We start from the raw sequence: 20,953 nt of genomic DNA on the forward strand, positions 1-20,953 counted from the left end.
AGCGTGCGGCTCTCCCTTCGGGCTCGAGGAGGCAGCTCGGCGGCTGCGCCGGTTGCGGCTGCAGATTCCTCCGCGGGGCGGTCACGTTAGACGGCGAGAGAAGGAAGGGCTGAGGGGCCAGCAGCTCTTATCTGGCCGCCCTCCCGCGAGGAGGAGAAAGAAAGCGCGCCGGGAAAACTTTGGAGCAGCGCGCGCACCTTCCCCCTCCCCGCCCCCCGCAGCGAACTTGCCGAGATGAACCAGACGGCCGGAGTCTCCAACAGCGTCCGCTGCCCCAGCGGCAAAGGAGCCAAGGTAGGGGCAGCGTTGCCTTGGGAAAGTTGTGGTGCAAAGGCAGGCGAGCGAGCGAGCGAGCGAGCGGGCGGGCGCGGGGGGGGGGGGAGGAGAGAGGAAGGAGGGCCGGCGCCCGCCGCGTAATGGTCTTCTTGGCTGCTGCCACCTTCTTTGCGGGACGGCGCCGGGCTTCTACGCCGCCGCCCTGCTGTTTTGCCTGCAGTTGGGGCTCGCCTTTGCCAGAATGTGTTCAGGTACCGCGCAGGTCGGGGTTCTCTGCCTGCGCGCGATCGGGGGGGGGGACACGCCTGTAGCCGTAGCGCGTGTAACATCAGTGTCAGGGGCGGGGGGGGGTGTGTGTCTTCGAATCGATTCCTCGTGGAGAGTTTGGAAGAGCAGATCGGGCAACCCCAAGATCAGTGGGCGACCCGACTTCGGAAGCTTCTGGGGGTGTTTTGGTCGCTAGGGGTGGGGCTCCTTGCCTTTTAGGACTGGACACCCCTCCCCCCCTCCCCCGCTTTGTGCAGAGCACGCTCGCCTTCCACCAATCTGTTTGCGATCATTTACTAAACCAGCCGATTCAAGGGGAAACCTTGAAATCGATACATCGCCTACATGAGAACACATGTAATAGTGGAGGCTCAAAGAAAACGTCCCTTGGGGGTTTTCTGCATGAGTGTGAACAGAGGACGGTCTAAGACGTGCAAGCGTATTAGAGGTGTGCTTCATCTTGTAATCGGGGCTTTGTTGCACGGCACGATTGCAAGCACCCGTTTCTGGTTCCCTAGTTAACTTCTGAAAGTTCAGCGTCCTGGTTTGCAATGGAGCGCTCTCTGCGTTCGTGCACATATACCACATCATGTAATGAATTGTTGTCAAGCTTCATCTAGCCTTCTCATCGTCCAAGTCCCATGACTGGACAGAATCCGTATTCACACCGTTAGTTCTGCTCCTCGGAGTGTAATCCTCTGCACTTTTACTCTGCTGTAAATCTCAGAGGTCAGCGGAATCTTAAGCCCTGTTAAGGAGGGAAGAAATGTATTGTATTAATTTACACCTTTTAAAATCTTGGGCTGGGGGCATTAATGCTTCCAGGCTTGCAAGGCAGTGTAAGCAAAGCTATTCCTGTCTAACTCAAAAGTTATTGTTGCACTTCCTGCTCAAGCAAGAAGTGGGGTTAAAGTTCGAATTCCAAAGCCACATTTCCCTACCTGAAGGCATGCCATACTGCAGTTAACGCTTAGGCTGAAGTCCTAACCCCATTTACCTAAGAACAAGCCCTATTGAATTCTGTAGTACTTACTTCTGAGTAGGCACAGCTAGGATTGTCATGTTATTTTTGTGCCCCGCTATCCATTTTTGAAAGCCAAGGCCTAACCCTGGAATAAATGATGAACATATGAAAGTGTACATCTCCCTTGTCACTGAGGCAACTGAGAGCTCCCATAAACTGGGATTAGGGAAGGTGCTTCCAAACTGAAGGTGATACTGGCATCTGTTTTTATGTATGTATTAAGCACTGTGTATAATTTAGTCCTCAGCCAAATATGATAGTGCTAGCCAGTAGTTTTGCACCTGTGTGCCCCCCCCCCAATATCCACATGCAACCCACTGCTGTTGAGAGAATGCACACAGCCTTCAAAAAAACACCAACAAGGTAGCCTTGGTGGTCACCTTTTAAAAGTCAGACTTTGCTGCTGGTCTAAAGTTAAATGCATTTTGGATGTTTGCTTTAAATGTTATTGTTATGCTAACTGTAAGGCATGTTGAGAGAAGTCTGCTTTGAAAAGTGTCATATAAAATAAGCAAACAGAAATGCAAAGATAATACAAGCAGAACCTCACTACAAGGGTCGGGCCTGTGGCGTCTAAAGCAGCCTTCCCCAGCCTGGTGCCCGCCAGAGGTTTTGGACCACAACTCCCATCAGCCATCAGCTGGGGCTGATGGGAGTTGTAGTCCAAAACTTCTGGAATGCACGAGGTTGGGGAAGGCTATTCTAAAGCGTTTAATAACTGTATATAAAAAGAAAGCTAAAGAGAGACTGAAATGCTGCAGTTAAATTACCTGCCACCATCACAGGTCATACATACAATATGGATATATTTATCCAAAATAAGAAATAGGAGCTGAATGCTATTCACATTAGCAAGCCACAAGACCGGTGTAGTTGTTGCGCTATCTGGGAAAACGAACTGCAATTTCATTAGTACACAACATTTGCCTTGGAATGCTGGAAAGGTGGCAATGCCTCTTCAAATGGAACACAACATGCCCCTTTTTGTTGATATTCCTGGCTAGCTACCAGGCAGTTGTTGGATGTGTAAGACATTTCACCATCTTTGGGTTAGATCTCAGCACCTGAAGAGAGGTTTATGAGTCTTGAAAGCTTGCGACTCTTGAACAATTTTGATAGTCAAAGGAGAGAAACAGAGGGAAAGCATTATGTGCCTCTCATTTTGTGAGCCTAGAACACTATTCTGATACTTCCACCCATCCCAGAAAAAGGCAGGTTCTGCTCAGTAAGTCATACTCATGGCTAACACATGCACACATGCACACTTTTGGTATTTCTTCATTGCTCTGTATAAAAATATTTAGTTACAGTGACACTGTAACATTTATTACTTCAAGTGTGGTCCCATTGTTTATTTTTAAACTTCCTACAAATAGAAACTAGATGTTGGGAATAACTCGTGTAACTTTCTTGAAGAAGCACTTTTTGGTACATAGGGGAGCATTCCGAGTTTTGCAGTCTAGGAAAGCAGTTGTCATGCAGTTGACAGTTTGGCTTTGGATATTTTTTGATGGTCATGGTATGTTTAAATATGCAAATACACACACTTAAATAATAATTTGATCAGTAACTCTTGATGTGAGTAAAACTCATGAACTCCCTTCCCTCTTTTCAAGACAAAACCAGAACTATTAAAATAGTTAGGTTTGCAATACTTAGCAAACCTAAACTTAACTCTGCTACACTAAGAACGTTAAATATATTATGCATAGCTTGGTTCATAAAATGGTACTGTTTGGTATGTTTATGAAATTTATAAAGACAAGTTCCTTCAAAAGGCAAAAATAGGAATTACAGATGCATACTTATTTCATTTCATATAATTTATACACTGCTTGATTGTAAAAAAAACAAAACAAAACCCTCGAAGTGGTTTACAAACAGAATAAAACAACAATGATGTAATATATAACTGGTGTTAGAGATGAAGCTATTTTGTGTGTGTTTTCCACCAGCATCAAATTTCATGTTGTGTGAAAATTGGGGTTGGCTTACTGAAGTAGGCTTCAGTGCTCTACAGGTGGAGTTGCTAGCTTTCTGCCTTTCCCAGCCCACTCCTGCCTTATTCCCCCCCATCTGTGTGATTTAATTCTTTTGCAGAAATAAGATAGGCAAAACCTTGCTTTCCATTCACTGGGAAGCTGCAGCAGCTAAGCACTATGTCGCATACTTTTTTTGTGTTTGTACAAGTCCCCAGGGCCAGTTTCTAATGTCATAGATGGCTGGGGCGGGGATGACCACTGTCTGGGACCTTAGGATGAATAAGAGTCTGTTTATAATAATAACAACAGAACACAGTGAAGCATCCCAATTTGTTATGCAGTGTAGCAACTTAAAGTTCAATGAAAGATTGTTTGAGAAGAGTCATAGTAGTCATGGCTTAAATGTCAGCATTCCAATTGAATTTGTTAAGTGAACGATTAAATCCCTACAACAGCTGCTTCTACAAACGCCCTAGCTAGTTACAATTTCCATTGAAAAAGTGGTTTACTTCCTCCCCCTTTCATAATTTAAGATATTTAATTAAAGACAAAAGCTTTCTATATGACTAAATTTGCTGCAAAGAAGCCTGTCAAAGTTCAGAAATAATACCATGCAACAAAGGACTGAAAACAAAAAGAGATGATCCAGAATGAGTAAGAGAATGAATAGATATCATTGTTGGGTGGTTCTGCACCACAGAACAGAAAACAGCTATTTTCCAACCAGCCCACACTGCTTTCATAATGGATTGAGCACATCTGTACACCTACTGTCCCAATTCTCCATTTGTTCCAACCTATCATTGGAATCTCAAGTAGCTTCTTGGCTAGAAGTGTTAATATCCAGCTTAGACTAGTTCTGCCCTTGAAGACTGTCCAGAGGCTGTAGCTTGTGCAGAATGCAGATCCTGGGTTGGTGAATGGAGGCAGCATGAGAGGATCATGCATCACTGGTCCTGAATGCACTGCCCTGGCTGCCAGTGAACCCAATTCACGGTGTTAGCACTAGCACATAAAGCCCTAAATGACTTGGGACTCAAATACCTACAAATGTCTTCCCCAGTATCAGACATCTTGGACTCTATGGTTTGCAAGTAAGGCCTTGATGGTGGTGTCACCATTGGGCCTTCCCAGTTGGCATTGACCCCATGACAGAAGCTTTTAAGTGTTGATTCCCTATCTCTATCCTTATTAACTCTCAGGAAGAATCTGAAAACATTCTAGTTTGCCCGGGCAATTGGTGGCTAAAGAATATTGTTTATAGTTGTAACTGCTTTTAGAATATTTTTAATTAACTATTCTTAGAATGGTTTTTTCCCCTTAAGAAAAAAAAATGTGGATGAGTTTGCTATCCTGGAAACCTTCAGTAGGAAGTTCAGGATATAAATTCAACAATTAACATACTAAAATTCCCATCCAACCAAATGGATCCATCATAAGAACCCTTGGACGTGAATAACAATAAAATTGGGATCAAAGCATACATACTAGAACAACAACACAGCAAAGCAGCAAGGCTATGCCATGAGAAAAGTGCCAAGGTAAGGGATGATGATTATGATAATTATAATTTTATTATTTATACCCTGCCCATCTGGCTGGACCTCCCCAGCCACTCTGGGCTGTTGGGATATCAGTGTCACTGCAGCCCCTATTTGAAAAGCTGAAGGCAACTCTCTCTCTCTCTCTAAGTACCAGCTCTGCAATGGACCCTTAAGAATTGCCTGGGCGAGTCTCCTTGAGTAGGCTTGTGGTTCTCAGCATCCAGTCATGATAACTTCTCTTTATTTATTGGTGTGCACTGCAGTATATCACCCATGCTTTTTTATATTGACTGCAAGCACAACCGTAATGTATTACCTGTGGAGGCTAAAGTAAATGACAGACGGAGCCAACTAATTCTAGTTTTGTCTCTATTCCCCTCCCTGCTGTTCTACAAGGGGCAACACCAAGACTATGGAGCAGGGTGCTGATGGCCAGTGCCGCTTCCTAGACTGAGGCAGTAGACAGGTGGGGGCTCACTGAAGGCAGGCTGAACTTGGTGGAGTGGTGCCCAACTTGCCCTAGTGGACCATCCTCCCACTTTTACACAGATCTTAAGGAGCAATAGGTCTCTCTTGCCAGGGTAATATACTCTTGCAGGCCCAGTAAGGCATTCAGGATGTCTTCTTCTGGAGCACAGCAGAGCAAAGAAATGCGCAATTATATTTATTTCTTGTACCTGTTATCTTCCAGCGGGGAAATTCTTCTGCATTACAATGAAAAAAATGCACAATAAAATGTTTTGGGGGGCACAGAGATGATATATTGTAGGCAACCATGGGGAAATGGATTTGTGAGTGAGAAGCGTCTGGATCAGCACTGTGAAGGGTGTGTGGTAGATGCTACGCCCATCTCTCAATCCACCTCCAGCTCACTGTCCTGCTTTCCAAGCTTTGAAGAGCAAGTGGCAGATTTGGCATTTTCTTAAGAGCTGGACTTATAACCTTCTTTTTAAAGACCCAGGGCTGAATGTTCATTTGAGGCATCCCTTAATTTATTTGAAAGCACTGGCGATGTCTTATTTTTGGGTCTGATATTGCTACCCACAATGCCCTTTCTCGGATTTCTACTTCATTGGACTCTAAGGAGTTGCTTGATGCATTACATTATTGGTATTTGTCACTGGTAGTTTACAATATAAAAATACATACTGCAGGGACAAACAAAAACAATATCACCACCCTTTATTTATTTATTTATTTATAAAGTAACACCACCCCCGGTACACTCCTTCCTATCCTTCCTCCAGAGATAACTGCGTCTCATTGGTCCCCTCCATTCTACCAGGCTTCCATTATGGCAACTATATCTGTGCTCTCTAGCTTTCCCGTCTTGGTTTGTAGGCTTCTAGTATTTGCATAAGAGCACCTATACACAGCATCTCTCTCCAAATGTGTCTGACACATGTGTCTTTCCATAATGCACTTTTGCCTCTTTTGAATCACTGTCATATCCTACTGTACTTTTATTGCCTACTTCTACCTCTCTCCTATTTTAACAGTCATAAATATTTCCATCCTTGTCTTTTAGGGATGATTTTGTCCAGAACTAAATGCTCGTCAGTGCCTATCAACTTTCTCAGAATGATTAGTTTAAAAGCTGCTCTACCATCTCTCTCTCTCTACCATCTCTCTCTACCATCTCTCTCTCTCTCTCTCTCTCTCTCTCTCTCTCTCAAAGCACTAACAGTCTGGTTCCATCCTAGTTCACGTGAAATGTTTTGAATTGGCAAGGAGGGAATCCCTACCATGAGAGCGAAATAACAGACCTGTCACTCGGACTTGCTACAGAGTTTCCTTCGCTCCTTCTGACAACTGTGACTAATACTAATGACTTTTGTGAGTGGTTCTTGCAAGCTCATTTTATTTCACACTTTATGATTGCGTTCCAGCAATTCTCTGTTCTGCTGCCAGACCTCCCCATTACCTTGTAGGAGAGCAGTGCGTGATTCTTTCTTTAAAATTCTAGCCCATTCTAACCCAATTGCTTGGGGGCAGGTAACCACAATCTAACTGAGCGTGCTGGGTACTTTTTCCCAACCCCCTGAAAAGGAAAAACTGAACTTGGCAGTTCAGTTAGATTGAACTTGGTTACTTGGCAGTTTGCTTTTTTATTTTTTAAAAAGGAAAGTTTTTAAAAGAAAGTATTAGCATCTGACAGCTGTGAACACCTGTGTGATCAAAGCATACCGTATTTTTTGCTCTATAAGACTCACTTTTTCCCTCCTAAAAAGTAAGGGGAAATGTGTGTGCGTCTTATGGAACGAATGCAGGATGCACAGCTATCCCAGAAGCCAGAACAGCAAGAGGGATTGCTGCTTTCACTGCGCAGCAATCCCTCTTGCTGTTCTGGCTTCTGAGATTCAGAATATTTTTTTTCTTGTTTTCCTCCTCCAAAAACTAGGTGCGTCTTGTGGTCTGCTGCGTCTTATAGAGCGAAAAATATGGGTACCTTGTAAATCTAAAAGGCTCATAATCTACTCTGATACAGTACGAAGTTGCCCTCTTTCTAATGGACACCTGATACAGACTCCCCCTCCTTAGCAACATAAGACTGAACCTTAAAAAAATTTAATTTCTCAGCCTCACTTGCCCATCATCTTTAAAGAGAGTTGCTGCTTGGAGGGATTGCTTGAAAATGGGCGAAGGTTGTTAGGGTGTGTGTTTATCTTCAACCCATAAATCTTGCTCTCTGTACATGCACCATGGAAGCTTCACTAAAGCTGTTAAGCCCACCAACACAAAACACTTGTTTTAAGCAGAGTTGTTCTACTTGGCACACATAAAACAAACACTCCATAGTTACACACTATATAGTGGTACCTTGGTTCTCAACCTTAATCCATTCTGGGAGTCCATTCAACTCCTGAGACTGTTTGAAATCCAAGGCGCGGCTTTCGATTGGCTGCAGAAACTTCCTGCACTCAAGCGGAAGCCGCGTCGGATGTTCGGCTTCCGAAAGACGTTTGCAGACCGGAACACTTACTTCCGGGTTTGCGGTGTTTGGGAGCCAATTCGTTTGGGAGCCAAGGCGTTCGAGTACCAAGGTACCACTATATACAGGTTATAAGAAGGCTTTTCTCCTTCTGGTCCAAGAGGGGTTTCTGTACTCCAGTGTTCACTTGCGAGTTCTAAGACAATTTGCACAGAGTTCTGCAACAACTTAGAGTCTTGAAGTCTGGCAACTCTCCAAGTCTTCTTCTCAGATGAGCTCTTCTCAAAGTGTTCAGATAACTCCACAGTTCTGCCACAACCCCCTTTTTCCTGATAATGACCAGTGGCCCATTTCCAACAACTTACAATGTGCTGAAATCTGGGTCCTTTTATACACAAAGTTAAATGGCTAACTGTGCTCAGTAACACTAATAAGGAAGTCACCACATTCAGCCAGGTACATACTGGGAATAAGGCAGCTCTTTCCTCGCAATAGAATTAACCTGATAACTGCTTTCCTTAGCAAAGCTTGCTCCTTTTTCTAGCATTGGGGAAAGGAAGCTCATGGCTTTGCTCTACTGCCTATGCAGCTAGGGGATTATGTTCTCCCTTCCTGCACTGTACAGTACTGTAAACTGCAGCACAGGATGGGAAGTGAGAAGAGGATTGCCCAGTAATAGGATGGCATTTGCTTCTGTCCTAGCAATCTCACTCTTGGAGTGACAGATAGGTAGCCGTGTTGGTCTGCCATAGTCAAAACAAAATAAAAAATTCCTTCCAGTAGCACCTTAAAGACCAACTAAGTTAGTTCTTGGTATGAGCTTTCGTGTGCATGCACACTTCTTCAGATACTTCTTCAGAAGTGTGCATGCACACGAAAGCTCATACCAAGAACTAACTTAGTTGGTCTTTAAGGTGCTACTGGAAGGAATTTTTTTTATTTTGTTTTGACTCTTGGAGTGATTATCCTTATTCTCTTGTGCCTTACAGCATTGGTTGGAAGAACTATACAGTCAATGTAATGTTATATCTTAAGTTTATGTTGGGCTCACACAGTTTTGCATACAAAATGCCGTATCTACAATCCCAGACAATTTCCAGTTAGAGCTGTGAATGACTCTTGCCTGAAAACCTGGACAGCTGCTTCTGGTCAGCATAAGCAAGGCTGAGCAAGATAGACTAATGTTCTGGCTTGGCATAAGACAACTTTCTGTGTTCCTTGCAAACCGGATTCTAGATAGCTAGTAATCTGGTTATTTGTATTGAGTTTGAATTGTTTCCAGGCTGAGACACTTGTTATATTGGAAGGTAGTTGGTGTGATTCTGTTTTTCCCCAAACCGTTGATGTGTTGAAGATGACTGTCATCAATATGTTCAGGTATCCTAAGCTGTTAGTGGTCTGATCATGATTCTGGGAATTATTTGCAAGGTTACATAGTTTCTTAATAGAAGCATCCTTCTTGTGCTGTTACTGGCATCTCTTGACTAGCAGTGCCATCAGTTCTATTGAAGTCAACAGAAGGAAACAAACTCAGTACAGTGGTACCTCAGGTTACAGACTCTGCTAACCCAGAAATATTACCTTGGGTTAAGAACTTTGCTTCAGGATGAGAACAGAAATCGTGCTCCGGCGGCGCAGCAGCAGCAGGAGGAGGCCCCATTAGCTAAAGTGGTGCTTCAGGTTAAGAACAGTTTCAGGTTAAGTACAGACCTCCGGAACGAATTAAGTACTTAACCTGAGGTACCCCTGTATTTTCAGCTGCCAAGCCTCTCCAATACAGATAGAGGGCTTCTCTCATTTGCACTGTTGCATGCAGAACTTAACAATGGGAGAGACGAATTAAGTACTTAACCCGAGGTACCACTGTACCATAGTCCATGTTCTGTATTTTAAGTAAAAGGATATCTGAAGGAAAATATGCAGGAAAATTATGATCCCCATAATGATGTAATTTATACAATATGTGGTACTTGTTGAATGTGGGCCAGAACCTGGAGTTCAAATTGTTTTAAGGGAAATGATTTCTAGCAATATCATCCTGTGTTTCCCGTGTGACTTGAACACAGCCTGCTTGGTAAAACTTGCAGCCAGCCTCTCCAACTATCTTTCCCATTGCCAGCTCTTCTCTCCACTCTCACGTTTTTTTGTAGTAACAGATAGCAGAAATAGGTGGCCCTTGAGGTTTCAGCTGGGTTCCAGTCTGTTATGTGAACCATAAATTCAGTTGGTGCCTGTTCGTTCCAGGGAAGCTAGCTGTCAAACACACAAATGCCACTATTATGTTGGTTTTCAGTCATTCAAATAGTACTTAAAAACAGTGTTCAGTGAACTGTAATTTTGCCTGTGAACAGACTGTTCCCCTTATTGTACATATCCAGATCATATCTATTTGATATTGGAGATAAGGATGAGGTCTATAAAAAGACGTAAGTCCAAATACAGTTTTGGTTGTGTTCTGACTTTTATTTTTGGGTAGTGATCTTTACTGCTGGTTTTCATCTTTAATGAGAGCTAAACACATAGTAAAATTTTATTGGATGTTCCCATTTACAAAATCAAGTTAAATTTGGTGCTTTAGAAACCAGGCAGAGTCACTGAATAGTGCTTCTCTAGCACATATTATAAAACTTTAAAAAACACACAGGGTATAATGTAGTTGCCCTCTACTGATGTTTGACCTCAAAACAGCAATTTAGAAATGAACAGTGCATTATCTGAATATCAATGTTGCTGTACTCTAGGATGTGTGACAGCAAAGTTAAGAAAAGCCTTACTTTTTCTCTGGGTTAGCGTTAGCAGAACAGTTAATTTGGTTGCCATATGACTTTATTCTGATCCCTAATCTCCCGTGATTGAATTGTGAAATGTGGCTCTGCATTGTAAGAGCACAGCACTGCATAAACTAGCTTGGAATCAAAACCAGCCAAGCTAAGACATTCTAATCTGGGTCTTTCAACTTTTATATGGAATTCAGTTGTTATACCCTTGTACTGCTTACATTTGTGCTGGACAAAATCTTGAGTGTGTGTAGAGTTGCAAAAGAGGAATAGCAGTGTTAATATTAAGCATTATTGGGTGTTTGGGGAGGGGGTAGTAACTCTGGTGGGGGAACACATCATGCTCCTTCTGAGGTAGTTTGCCCACCTTTGGTCCCCATCCTGCACTCGGCTCTCACCTGTGGCTCCTAGAAGGTGTTAGCATGTGATAGCAGTCAAGCCACGGGAAACAGCTTCAGCTGGCTGGCTAAACCAGGTGAGGGCAGTCAATGGGTCTCAGAAGTAAACCCTACACAAATCCAGAGTGGATTCCCTAAGATGGTTGGATGGTGCCTTTATGTACTTCCTTCGAGCAACTCCTGCAGCCAAGCTGGTGCCAAACGTATTTCTCTGCTTTCCTTTGGACCACATCAGCCAGGCCGAGAGGGGGGTCTTGTCATCTGGGCAGCCCAGAACCTCCATACACATTGCCCAGGCTTGCACCCCAGAGAGATCACTTTGGCACTGCTCATGCAGTGGTTTTACTTCATCCCTGGAGGTGCAGCCCATTGCCTCTTAAGACATATGGGTGCCAGCAACAATAGATCTGTGTGGGAGAGAAGGAAGCAACTTTATAATTTATCCTTGCTTCTAGCTAGATAATTTTAATCAGAACCTATCCTAGTCTAATCTAAACACATTTTTAAAAAAATCAAAATTATGTTCTGCTTAATAGTAAATAAAACCTATAAGTAGTTTGTCAAGAATAAAACCAATAATTAAAATTGTCGATAAAAAGCAACACTAGAAAAGCAACCCTTATGTTTCCCTTCCCTTATGGTCTTGATCTATCAGCTACTTTTAAAATGAGGCTGCATTTTAAATTGCATTTTAACCTGTATTTTAAATTGGTTTCCCCCCCTCCCCTATTATGTTTTTACTGTGATTTTATTGGTGTCAGCCGCCCTGAGCCCTGCTCTGGCTGGGGAGGGCCGGATATAAATAAAATTTATTAATATTATTTGTAGTAGTAGTAGTAGTAGTAGTATTAGAAACAGTTTAACCTCCCCAAATGAATAAAACCAACCTTTAAAAATATACATTGGAGGCTTCAATTATAGATTAAAACACATGCCAACTTTACATACTACCTTTACATCTGCTTGCTGGCTGGCAACAAGTAGGATTCGTGTTCCCACCATGAAGTCTCATTTACATTGTGCTTTGAAGGTAAGAAACAGCAGGAGTCTCTCCCATTGTTAAGTTCTGCATGCAACAGTGCAAATGAGAGAAGGCTCTGCCTTTCTTTCAAGCCCTCTATCTGTATTGGAGAGGGTTGGCAGCTGCAAATAAATGGCTAGCTAATAAGCAAGGCTAATGTTTTGTGGACTAGTCCTCTTGGTATCCATGCTTGCCTACCTATGCATGGAACTGTAACTGGAAGACTAATGTGCAAACAGGGCTGGTCCTTCATTGGACAGAGACATCCCTGTGACTTGATTGTTTCTGAAGGTTTACCTTTGCATGGGTCTCCTCATCAAAGGTAAAGGTGCTCACTTGATAAGCCTGCCCAGACACTTATGTACATTTTTTTTTACAGATGAGATGAGATTTTTGAGTTTAAGCCTGTGAGGAGAGTTCCTTAAAGGTTGCAATTGATAGAATTGCCGCAGCATTCATTTGCGGTAATATATGAAGTAAGCTATTTCTTACATTTGCACCAGAATTTACTGCTTCATTGCAGCCTTGGAATCAAGTAGAATTTATGAAGTCCTCATTTTATCTCCTTATATAAATTTCAACACCAGAGGACATAGATATTGGCCTCCTTACATTCAGTATCTTCTTGCTATAGTTGTGTTTTCTGTGTAGTGAAATAGTTCCAGGGAAGCCTGGATTTTCTCAGAAACTTACCTTGCATAAGCTCAGTTGATCAGTAACAGCGTATACCCTCTCTGAAAGACAGCTTATGTATTGCTACTAATCTTTCCTGGCAGGGCCAAGTCAGTTGCATTCTAAGGTGACTCTTGGTACTTACAAGCTGATAGGGAGGCTCATCAGATGTGGCCAGTGTCTCATGTCAATGCACACATTCAGGAGTACTTTGGCCCATCAGTCAATATAGACAAGTGCCTTGGCACTCCCCAGCCAAGGAAAGCATATGTCTGATAGTTAATTCTTTGCGTGGACAGGCTCTGGAGCCAATTGACAATTCCTAGGTAAGGTCCTCCCCCTATTGTGTGGGCAGGTAGTCCCTCCCCCCACCTGGCTCATCACCTTGGCAACGCCTCCCCAGGCAGGATTGGGCAACTGACTGAGGTAGGCGGAGACCTCCAGGTATCCCACCTGGGGGGAGGCAAAGCTAAGCATGTGCTAATGGTGCCTCATAGGGTCCAGGGGGCTGTGCTCGACCATGCAAAGGGCGCCCCCCATTTAATGTGGGGAGTGGTCATTATTGACAAGAAAATGACTTTTACAGCAGCTTCCACAGTGCTCTGGATATGCATGCTGCTATCCTCCAGGCAGTGGTCTACAGATTGAGGCCCTGCAGCACAGCGGCAGAAACATGGAGACCCTGCCCACCCCCCGTTGGCTTATGTATCCACTCCTGATGGGTTACATACCTATAGTCTTAGACTTCTCCTATACAGAAGTTGCTGCTGCTCTTCCTGCTTTAAGCCCCTCCTGGTTCTAGGAGATAGCGGGGAAGTGGGGAGTCTATTGTCCTGTCTGTTGGCTGAACAGCTTCTTCTTCTTCTGCCACATCTGGTGCACCTCCATTGCTCACTGCCCCGACTCTCCCCTCTGTCTTGGCTCTCGTCTAGCAGGTGGTGTCAGTCTCCATATATCACTGACCCCATCTCCTGGATCACTCTCCTGGTCCCCTGCCTCCACCTCACACTCTTTGGAGCCCTGCCAGTCCCTGGCAACAAGTTTTCCTTGGGGTAAGGCTGAATTGTGATTTGTATTGGTAGTTTGCTAGGAAAGGTAATTCTGGTGCAAAAAGCAGAGATACCATGCTCAATTCCAGTAAAAGTTCATGGTAGTAAGTGTAACATCTTGTGTGCTAATGAGCATGGACAATTGCCCTCTTTCCCCAAAAAAGTAGGAATCGTCAAGTTTATGGAAGGACCGAGTAATGAAGGGCCATGTTCTTTGTGCTTAAGCTTTAGTGATTGTAGAAAAACCTCAATAGCCGGCAACACCTTTAAATTATAGCTTTTAGAGACATTAACACTTTTCATAACTTTTCATTCTGGCTTTGAAATCTGAACCCAAGACATGATAGAAAACCAGCAACTGGTCACGAATAATTGCATTATCATTCCCAGTGTGTGGTGGAGCTTGCTTCAGAATTTTAAAAGTGGGTGAAAAAGATTGCTTTGATATCTTAAAAGTGGGGATTATTAAATGAATGGGGTAGCAATTAATTAAAATCTTCAAAGCTTTAGCTTGTAGAAACTTAGTAAATCCTAAGATGAAGACTCGGCAGTTATTTTTTTAAACATGTAACTAGGAAACCAATATTCTTTTATTTGAACTATGGACATCGATAAATTGAGTATTCAAAAGAAGAACATAAAGGGATTAAAACATGAAAGAAGGGGCAATGGCTGGCTGCTGTGGTGGAGAGAATTAGAAGGAGAAGGTTAATAGATTTATTGATGATGGCAGCAACATTTCCTTGTATGGCAAGGAGTATTAAATATTTTGACCCTCTCTTTTGTCCATACTATTCCAATGTGGCTTCCAACTCATATTTTAAAAACCCGATTAGTATTATTTTGAATTAACTCTTCACAAAACACCGCAGGAGATAGCATTACTACTACCTGCCAGAGTAGGCTGGATGAACCTGTGGTCTGACAGCTTATTTTGTTCAGTTGACTAATACAGTAAGGTATTAATATTTGTCCAAATGTGCCCCAGTAATTAAGGATGAGCTGACATCCAAACTCATGCCTTCCTATACTTAAAGGTAAAGGTAAAGGGACCCCTGACCATTAGTTGCAGTCGTGGCCAACTCTGGGGTTGCGGCGCTCATCTCGCTTTATTGGCCAAGGGAGCCGGTGTACAGCTTCCGAGTCATGTACCTATTTATCTACTTGCACTTTGACGTGCTTTCGAACTGCTAGGTTGGCAGGAGCAGGGACCGAGCAACAGGAGCTCAGCCCGTCATGGGGATTTGAACCGCCGACCTTCTGATCGGCAAGCCTTAGGCTTTGTGGTTTAACCCAGTACTTAAAAGACTGCTAAAGCCACATATTCACAGCAAACTTCTCCATAAAGAAATGGGGCTGCTTTGGACAAGTCAGTTCCTCTAAGTCAAACTTTCCCACTTGTAGAACATGAATAATAAATGGCTTGCATCATGGGCTGGTTGTGAAAAGGAGGAATATTAACAGGATTATAAAATACGCCGCACATATAAATAGGCCAAGATCTAAGGATCTGCCAAACTACTCTGTGTACTCGGGAGATTTTTTGGACTTGTGTTATTTTAAATAATAGTTCCCAAGCTATGTAGGAAACTTTAAGAAAAAGAAAGAAAAATGGAGTAGAATTTCAGAAAGTATTTTGCATTACATCACAGTGGTAGAGAGCCTGCTGTTCAAATGAAGAAAAGTTTTTTTTTTTTTTTTAATCCCACAAGGCCAAGTACAAGCTCTTGGGTGAACCTAAAGTAGCTTCTTGGATCCTGGCCACGGCTGGTAATTAGCTGCACACAAGTCCTGTGTTTAGCATAAGCACTGTCATTATTGGATAATACTGAAACCTGAAGGCAGAATGGTTAAATATGCAGCAAAGCTATTTTCCAGATTCTTATGCATACGCTGCTCAGGAGAAGAGGAGCTCCTGGCCATATGCAGCAGATGGGAGATTCCAGGAAAGAGACTTATTGTACCTGTTCCAGAAAGGTAGCTGTGTTAAAGTCTATTGCAGCAAAAAAATAACACCTTAAATGCCTTTTTTTTAAAGCATAAGCTTTCATGGGCCCCTTTATCAGATGAATGGACTCTGGTCCATGAAAGCCCATGCCATAATAAATTTGTTTGACTTTAAGGTGCCACCATATTCTTTAGTTGTCTTTATTGTGTGCCATGTCCTTTAGAGCAACTGCTAGAAACAATACAGAATTGGCCTTGTTTATGGTGAAACAGATGGACTTCAAATATTTTCACACTGCAGCATCAAAGAAGAGGCATATAAACTGTGTCCCTGACCTAGTATGAAGGATAGGGGGGATATTAAAATCCCACGAGGAAGTGGAAGTGAGTTTAATGCTCACACTGGTTCTCTTTTAGAAGAATGTGTATGGAGTCTCCTTCAGTAATAGTGAATACTTGATCTGATCTGATTTCTGTCCTTGCCAACAGCAGAGGATTTTTGTTGTTGTTAAAATAGGAAGGAGCTGGTGACTGACATGTGCAAACATGATTCAGAAAATGTGTGTTAAAGTTTACAGAGCAAACTAAACTGAAGAGGTTCCTCAGGCAAGGGTGCAGTTCTGAAGGCAGGCCCTTGGAATACAGGTGCAGTTGGTCAGGACCTGCAGTTAATGGAAGATGCATTTTAAGCCATTCCTAGATAAGTAGTCGGAGGGACGCGTGTGGTGCTGTGGGTTAAACCACAGAGCCTAGGACTTGCTGATCAGAAGGTCGGCGGTTCAAATCCCCACGACAGGGTGAGCTCCCATTGCTCGGTCCCTGCTCCTGCCAACCTAGCAGTTCGAAAGCACGTCAAAGTGCAAGTAGATAAATAGGTACTGCTCCGGCGGGAAGTTAAACGGCATTTCCGTGCGCTGCTCTGGTTCGCCAGAAGCTGCTTAGTCATGCTGGCCACATGACCCGGAAGCTGTACGCCGGCTCCCTTGGCCAATAAAGTGAGATGAGCGCTGTAACCCCAGAGTCGGTCACGACTGGACCTAATGGTCAGGGGTCCCTTTACCTTTACCTAGATAAGTAGTTAGGTAGCAGAAGATGGGAAGGACTTCTGCTGTGAGTTGCTTCCAGTTAGAGATGGCAAGACTGGGCAAAGCCTGAGTTGGTATAATCCAGAGCAGCAGCTGATTCATATACCCATTTCTGCTGCCTTATAATTAGGGTTCCAAGTTTTAATTTGGATAAGTCAACTAAAAGTTCAAAGTTAGGTATTAATCTTGATGGGGCTTCAGGTATTAAGAGCACATGCCTTCTTTACATCAGTAAAGATAAGTTTAAGAATGCCTTCTAACAATAAATAGAAAACTCAAAATAGCTTTTGAGAAAATTCAATTGCATTTGTGGTAGAGAAGCTTCCCCACTAATAATGTGTGCATTAATCTAAAAGAAGGTGAGTGGAGAAAAGAGCCAGACATGGGACAGATACTTGGTTATAGTCCATTCTTATGTAAGCTTACTTGAAATCAAGTTCCCATGAGTTCTAGAGGATTTACACATATGCAACTGTGTCTAGGATTAAGACTTTCACTCTTCCTGCCACATGCTTTCTCTTCGAGGGGGTTGGGTGCCTGCAGCCCTTAAGACTTGCATTTCAGTATGTCAGAAAGGCACCTGTATTGTTTTGGTGGTCATGAACATCAAAAGTCAATCAACTATTAGCTTATAAGTGGATATCGCTAACCTAAAAGTCTTTAATGGGTCTGCAGGTCTCCTTGTGATGGAGGTGTCCATGGTGCTGAAACTGTAATCAGAACACACTGTTGCAGTCTTAACTACACTTTGGGGCATCACATCAGACCTCTCATTTCTCAAATAAGGGTCACTGTGGATTGTATGAAGCAACAAGGTTAGGTTAAGGCTACTTCAAGCACTGCTGTGGTTGACAGAGGCTGCTTTAATCTCCATGTCCCAATAGTCTAGTGAGCAGGCCAGCTGTACACACTTTATACTTGTTTTTGGCACTACTTCCATTTTTCCTTCAGCCCTTGGCTAGGGAAGATGCCAGAATTAAGGGCTGTATGTTTATTTGGGTTGAGGTAATAACAAGCTTGCTATTCTCATACTTTCCAATAGGAACAATTAGAAGGGTTTTTAAAACCAAGAATAGGATCTAATAGGTTAAAATAATAATAATAGAACAGTACTTTATTTTCTAAAGGGGCTGTAGAGAGCTTGCCACCTGTAGGACTAATTTGACTTGCAAGGTAGAGGAGTATTTTTTCCTTTTCATATAGTTTGAATTTGAGCTAGTCTACAAAGGACAACACTTTAGCCAACATAAGGGTGATGTCAAGGGGTCCGACAGGCAGCACCTGCCAAAGTGGCCAGATCAGCTCCTCACTCCTGTTCTAAAACAATCAAGAAGCTAACCATCCTACAGAAGATCATCGAAGAGAGTCCTAATCACACATGTAGGGTTACTCAATGTAGATTTGCTGTTGGATGGTCAAAAGGTGTGACAAAGAATAGGGGTACAGTACTCCATATTTATGGTGTGTGAGCCCAGAGGGACTTGAAATGACAGGTTGCCAGGTGCCACTGGTGGGTTGACTTGCTTGTAGCCAGGAAATCACCCTTAACATTTTTTGGAACCCAGGGATGAGCCTGGAATGGTGTTAATTAAAAAGTAGTTTGCTTGGACCAAATCAGGAATGGGGAGACGATTGTCCTCCAGATGTTTATTTAACAAAATTTATATACGACTTGATTGTAACAAAACATAATTGTGGTTTAGAAATATTAAAATCATCAATGAAAAACATATTTGGAAACATCATTCTGTACTGTATTGGCTTATTGCCAGCTACATTTCTTTTACCCCTACTGTGCTCTAGCAGCCCTCTTCTCCCACTGTCAATTCTGTTGCTAAAGTGGTATTGTTGAGCAGCCTTCGCCATCAGAAATCCTCCTGAAGTTGTGATCCACTCTTTGGCAACTCAAGCCTTGATAGTTTTACAAGCGCATCACTAATATGGCACACAATAGTGTGCACACGGATTTTGAAAAAATATATTCTTGGCTCATCAAAGCATTTCCTGAATATTAGCATTGATTTGTGCTTTGGCTGGAGGCACTAGCCAAATTAAAACTGCATTTAATGCTGAGTATGTACAGTGTTGCATTTGCTAAGGACTGACTTTCAGTGCTATACATAATCCTAATGTCTAAGACAAGAAGCACTTGTGACCCCTAATGCGCGTTCACGTTGCAGGGGCAAGGAAGCTCTGGTTCTCCAGCTGTTTCAGAACTCCAATTCCCATCACTCCTGACTATTGGCTATGCTGTCTGAGGCAGATGGCAATTGAGAGTCCAACAATATGTGGAGGGCCACATACAGTGTTTCCCTACCTTGATATAGAGCTAAGATTTAGATAAGGTAACTTCTCATTGACAAGCTTTGGTGGGTGGGAAATTACAGGAAAGTCACTATATATAGCTTTTCCCCACATTGGTGTCCTAAGGAACTTTTAAGAGGAAGAAGCATATGATATTAATGTGCTGGCCAGATAATAATGAATGGAATATAAGAGAACTTTGGGGTGACTCTCTCCTCACCTCCTGTAAGTCTTTGCTTCCATATTGGCGATGGACAGATACAGGTCTGTCTCATCTCCCACAGCTTACATAAATGCAAATCCACATGTAACTCACAATGAACTTGTGCTTGTCTCTTGCATATATTCTTCAGAGCAACCAGGACAATACAAGGTGACATTGCACCATCAATGTATATATATCAATGACCATAGAATCATAGAATTGTATAGTTGGAAGGGACCCCAAGGGTCTTTGATGCTGATGATCTTTCTGTCATCTGTGTACCATATGGACATAAATCTGTTAGAGTGTACATTAGTGTTTTCTTTCTTTAACGTGGCAGCAGGGAGTCCCTTCAACCTCCTAGGGTCTCTCAACACAGCATCAGCCTCTTCCACAAGTAGCCATACTGAGATAATTATGGGGACATGTGCATATAGCTTGTTTTTGTGTGTAAACACCTGTTGATTTAGTAACAGATTAGGTTTAATATTTACACCCTGTGGATCTATTACAATAACTTTCAAAGCAGCCAATATCTCTCAAAGCTACATTAAAAGAACAGGAAACTTCCAAGAACTTCCTGAAACCATGCACAGAGAGAGACAAGGACAAAGCAAACTCTTTTTGTAAAGCACCTTGTTGGGGGGGGGGAAGTAGAATGATGGGACACACTGAGATGCCCTTTCAAATCAAAGTGGGTCAGTGAGGGTCCTCTGGCAGGAAGCATTCAGTTTACTTGGGTATTGGTTGTTGGAGGACAAAGGCACCAGCTGCCTCAATAATATATTTCTGCCTAGAAGACAATGACGTCTGTACAGGTACTTCAGGTACACAGCACAGTTTGTGAGCTTAGTAATTTCAACACCACTTGCATTCAGTGGGTATACCTTTTCTGTTAATGGTGAACTGCACTAGCGGGAACCAGAAAAAAGGGGGTGCATTCCCACCCTCAGGCTGCTTAAATGTTGCATGCCACGCCCCCTGGCTGCCCGGATTGGTTGGCCTAGGGAGAGGACTCCCTATGATGCAGGGGCTAGCCACACCCCTGCGCACAGGGTGAGATTGTGTCCATCCTGCAACAACATTTCCCCAGGGAAGGGAAATGGCTCTCTGAATAAATGAGCTACATCAGAATGGTACTTAAGCTCGAAAAGTTGGCTGCTCAGCAGTATGGTGAGTATTAGAAAGGGAAAGTGTGAGATTCCAGTTCTGAAGCAGCTATCATGCTTGCCAGTGCCCCAGGCAGTCAACATTAGGGACTTGAAGTCCGTATCTAACATGACATCTCACAAAATTGATTTACATGACAAAATCCTGAACTACATGAACTCCTGAGTCCTAGTTTAAGTCCTCTAAGAAACTGGCCCTTTGACTTTTCTTAATATGGCTTTGCTATCTGGGATTCATGGTAGCACTTTGGTTTCTGTTATAATCTCCCAGTGGGCTTGAATTTTTTTCTTGGCATGTCTG

The 20,953-nt window shown here is 43.0% G+C and overlaps 1 protein-coding gene across 1 annotated transcript in view; it reads left to right on the forward strand.

Annotated features, from left to right (window-relative positions):
• Window positions 1-207: 207 nt before the first annotated feature.
• Window positions 208-20,953, forward strand: part of DPP6 (dipeptidyl peptidase like 6) — a 506,474-nt gene continuing 485,728 nt past the window's right edge. The window contains exon 1 of the transcript XR_014150079.1: window positions 208-294. The gene's annotated coding sequence lies outside the window, so the exon portion shown is untranslated. The remainder of the gene's footprint in view (window positions 295-20,953) is intronic.

This window comes from Podarcis erhardii (genome assembly GCF_964252035.2).
Source record: "Podarcis erhardii genome assembly, chromosome: 12".
Taxonomy (NCBI): domain Eukaryota; kingdom Metazoa; phylum Chordata; class Lepidosauria; order Squamata; family Lacertidae; genus Podarcis; species Podarcis erhardii.